Here is a 5,125-nt window from a genome sequence, read left to right as displayed (position 1 = left end):
GATTAATTTAAAATTAATGAGGTTGGAAAATAATATTTCATACTACATCTGGGGCATTAAACAAATTATTTTAAATATTAACAAACCTCAAAATATGAAACAATCAACACTTACAATAACATTAAAATCAACAAATAATTATGATTAGTCAAAATTTACAATAAAAATTTAAAAAAAAAATTAAAAAACAATCAATTGAAGTGAGAACGACTACAAAAACAAATACAACCAATATATGAGTCAAAATTATATAAAAATAATAAATGATGTACAATATATTAGTTATGTTATAACAATCCCAAATATTAAATAGGGTATAATAATGGAGAAGACACAAAATATAATTGTGCAAAAATTTATACCTATTAATTTCTAGTCTTTCGATTAAAAGTGGAATAAGTACTACAAAAAAAATGCGTTTTATAAAATAAAAACAACAATAAAATTAAGTTTATTGAGTTTTCTATGTTAATAGTTGTAATTAAGAGATTTTTGACAAATGCATAGTTTTAATATTTTTTATATTTACTTAAAAAAAGATTGATTTTTATAAAAATATAAATGTGTGCAAGCTTCTTTTTTTGTACACAAGATTGCTATCGAGAGTAGTTTTTCATTTTTATATCGACGTATTAGCACGTATTGTAACAATTACACAAACAACCAATAAGTGCCAATACTTCGATACAAAAAAATTAAAAACTACCTTCGATAGTTTCCGATAGCGGCCGATATAGTCTTGTGTATAGAAAAGATGCGCTGGTAGGGAAAGACATCTCCTTGATTGATTCATACGTGTGACGTCACTAAATACAAAAAATTGTACAACTGTCATCGTATTTTCGATTATGTCTGTAAATTGGTGTAATTTATTTTAATGTTCTGTGCATTCTCCTCTTAATTATTAAATGTTTGCCTTGTTATGGTAATAATAGTTATGTCCAAAGAGATTGGACTTGGTTCTGTCTAAACAAAATGTCAGCCGACGGAAGTTTTTGTTTTGAATGATTGAACCCAACCCTCAGCTTGATTAAAAACTGTATTTAGTGACAATATGTATTATATTTTATATATCGACTGTGTTTAGGAAATAGGGTGTAACCCTCGATTTTTTGAAAAGTACTTTTATTAGATATTAACAATATATACAACTAAATACACGTTCTGTAAAAAAGAAGTAAGCCGCAAATGCCAAATTATTATCTGAATTCTGGTTTTAATTGAGCTTTAATTAAGTTTCGACTTAACACGCTCGGTACTTACCGCAAACGAGAATCCTCGTTATATCAATAATTACGCTGAGTACCGCGCTCGAGGATCCTCGTTTTGTTGCGCGTTTTTAAATAAATATGTTTACTGTGACATCTATGTATTTCCAACGAAAACGTTTGACATATCCTGTTAGATTATAAAATTCAGTACCGACTGGTATAGATAAAATATCGATATCTGTTTTACCTTCTGTGATATTATTAAATAAAAATCACAATTTTATTATTGCGAGACGCCATTTTTGATTATTCTCTCGTGTGACCGAATTACGTACTGATTTTGAAGACGAACATTACAGTAATAAGCAATAAAGGGATTCAATAAGGTAAGAGAAATAATTTGTTTATGATATTTTATATAATTATTTATGGTTTCTGACAATATAAATTAATTTTACGTGTTTTTTCATGTACAATTTCCGAATACAAAGTTTGAATGTTCTCATTATTTACCAATCCCTTTGATAATGTGCCGATATATTACTTTATAAGCTTAGAATATTGAATTATCATGAATATTCGATATATTTATATGTGTTTGAACTAGTATTTAGTTAATTCTACGTGTTTTTCCAACATTCAAAATTTCTTGACTAATGGCGATTTTTGTTGTTGTTCACACCTGTTCCAAACCAACCGATTTGCCTCCAGAGGACAAAAATTACATAAATAAGCAAAAAAAAAAGGATTCAATAAGGTAAGATAAATAAGTTATCTATGATATTTTATATGTTTATTGATGGTTTCTGGCAATTTAAATTAATTTTACGTGTTTCTTCGTAGGTACACGAGACTGTACTGTCAAAATTTCCGAATGCAAAGTTTGAATGTTCGCATTATTTACCAAATACTTGATAATGTGACGATATATCACTTTATAAGAATAGAATATTGAATTATTATGTATATTCTATACAATTATATGTGTTTGAACGAGTATTTAGTTAATTCCACGTGTTTTCCCAACATTCAAAATTCGTTTACTAATGGCGATTTTTTTGTTGTTTACAACTAATCCAAACCGACCGATTTGCCTATGATATCCAGATAATTGACTGATCAGCTACGTCACAAGATGTTAATTTATACGCAAAATATAATTTATATAAGATAATCGAACATTTTGATAAAGCCTCATGTTTGCCAAGAATTTAATTCTGTTTACTAATGTGGAATTTTGTTTTGATTCCAGCCTATTTTCATGCATTGAAATGAGAGGCCCTTGGAACAGGCGACTCTGAGCAGGATTATGCATTCGAGTTATTATATGACTCTGATTCAGATGTTCTACTGGATGCCACCGCCGATGTCGCAGACATCACCGATTTCACCGCCGGCCACTCGAGCAACTTTGAGGACGACTTCAACGGTTTCATTAACCGCATTACAGTGGTGCTAGATGAAACCAGTATGGTGTCAGGAGTCGACACGTCCGAGGACCTACTCCCTGGCCCATCTCGGACAGAAACCAGAGGTCGAGCGGGTGGACGGCGTGGAAAAGGAAGTAGGGACGGTCGTCCCAGAGGCAGCCGAGGAGGAAATGCGAGGTTTAGTGCCAGTGTTACTGAACCGTGGTCAACAGAAGACTACACTCCAGCACCTAAACCGTATACTGCTGACCCGAGTGTAAAAGTGAATGTTGACGTTCAGTCTGTTCATTGATTTTTTTTAAATGTAACCCTAGTCGTAAGTTAGAATTTAATTAATTTTAATTAATTAATTTAATTATTCAATTTCTTTAATGTCTTTTGGTACCGATGTCTCGTCTTCTTCAGCTCTGAGGCATCATGTGGCGCTGGATTAGCCTGTAAGGTTATCTGAAGCCATGTCCAGACATACCTTACAGGCGATTCTAGCGATGTAGAAAAAGGCATATCCATCAAGGCTATGCAAGGTATATGCCAAAAATAAAAAAAGGAGCGAGACTCGGTACATGTGTAAAGAGTGTGATGTTCCTCTTCACAAAAGCATCTGCTGGCAGATATATCACACTATTCGTCATTATCAAACTGTTTTTGATTGTTCCTGAGAGTTTTATTTAAATATTCTCACAAATAAGCCAATAAACCAAGATTATATCATTTACTAGAAAAAACCAATTTCACTCAAATTTGTCCGGGAATAGGGGTAAGGTTTATAAAAACCTGCCGGGGCTGAAAGTGCATTTTGAAAGTGCCGGGGCATTTACCCTCAATTTTAATGATTTTTCTGTAATAACTTCTTTAATTATTATTAGATCGAAAAGATATTACACCAAATCATCAATCATCTTGTACCCAATGTCTGTCCCTATTTTATTTTTAATATTGAACCAAAATCATTCAAAAAACGTTTTTAGCCTCTCCTGTAAAATTTGTTCTGTGAGGGTTACGCCCTTTTTCCTAAACACGGTCGATATAAATAAAGAAAATCGGAAACTTACTTGGTTTTATCGTTTTTATTCATAATACCTATCCCATTCATAAGTAGGTAGCACCTGTTTGCACAAAGAAACTATATTATTAATATGCAATTCACCATTGTACCCCATATAGTTATTGCCATCACCCGTCAGAGCGAAAAATATGCGTTCTCTTTCTTCGCTCGGTATGCTGGTTGCTGGTCATCGTCTTTATCACTTAGGAGTAAACAAAGAAATAAATACCTCTGAATGGTCTAAACCAGCGATTTTTATTTTTCTCATACTTTTACTATTTATTACATTTTTATCAATTTTTGTGGACGCGAGATGTACATTATGTTTACAATTTTATTGCAATCTCTGGAAGCCTAAATATTTTCGCTTTCGAACTCGCTATCAGCGAGAAGCGCTTTAGCGATATAAGCGAACTCTCATCACAAAAGCGGTGAACACAAATGCAGCGTTGCATTTTTTTGCGTTCTGACAACTTTTTTTCTCGTAATCGACCATTACTATGAGTCAGCCCGGCCTCTATAGACCCCCAGAGAAAACATCTCCAAAGGGGGACAAGTCGAAGGTGTGACACTATGGCGTCATCTTTCAAATGGGAAACATCGGAAACTCCAATTTTTAATGAATTATTGACGGTCATAACTTTAGTACGTTTGCATTATTTTCATTGTCCAAATTAAAAAGGAAGGCATTCCATGCATTAAACAGGTATCGGCGGCTATCTTCAATTCGTAATACGGCGAATTTAGGTTGGTAGACATGTCGGTCAAATTCAAATATGTTCGTGCTGCCTGTGAAGAGCGATCCTAAGCTGATGAAGCCGAATCAGCGCCGTCTAGTCAGTAACTCGGTAATGAGTCAGAATAGATGTTTGACACCTCTTGACTGTAGTATTTTTATTGTTTATAATAATTACTAATGATCTATTAGGTTTTGACGATTAATTATTTATGATAATATATGGAGGTTATTAAAAACACTTCAAACTATTCATAATTTGTTAATTGTGACCCTAGACGTGATAGATTGGTAATGGAATATTTACATAGGTACCTACTCTATTGTATTGATTTGTTAATTAATAGTATTCGTTGTCAGTGTTTATTTGCCTTTTGGTGAGTATAGTTGAGAAAGGCGAAACCCGGGTCGCAAATAACGACTCAATTATTGGAATTGTACAAAACGTAAATCCATTAGGGTTTAAAAGTACATCTATTTTGTTAATCCTTCATTATTATTATATTACTTTACTTAATTACCTATCTAGTCTTTCGGTAAATATTGCAAGACAGATAAACACTTGACAGCTTTAAGTCGCCTTACAATATGGTTTTGCACAAATTATTGTACTGCCTCTCCCATGATGCCAATGACCCCACTCATATTATTGTATTATTATGGGGTCAAATTTTTCTAAGAACGAGGTACCTACTGCACAATG

This window comes from Rhyacophila brunnea, unplaced genomic scaffold, assembly GCF_057557595.1.
Source record: "Rhyacophila brunnea isolate RB1 unplaced genomic scaffold, BYU_Rbru_1.0 scaffold_13, whole genome shotgun sequence".
In the NCBI taxonomy this organism is placed as follows: Eukaryota; Metazoa; Arthropoda; class Insecta; order Trichoptera; family Rhyacophilidae; genus Rhyacophila; species Rhyacophila brunnea.
Note: the sequence above shows the minus strand (reverse complement) of the source record.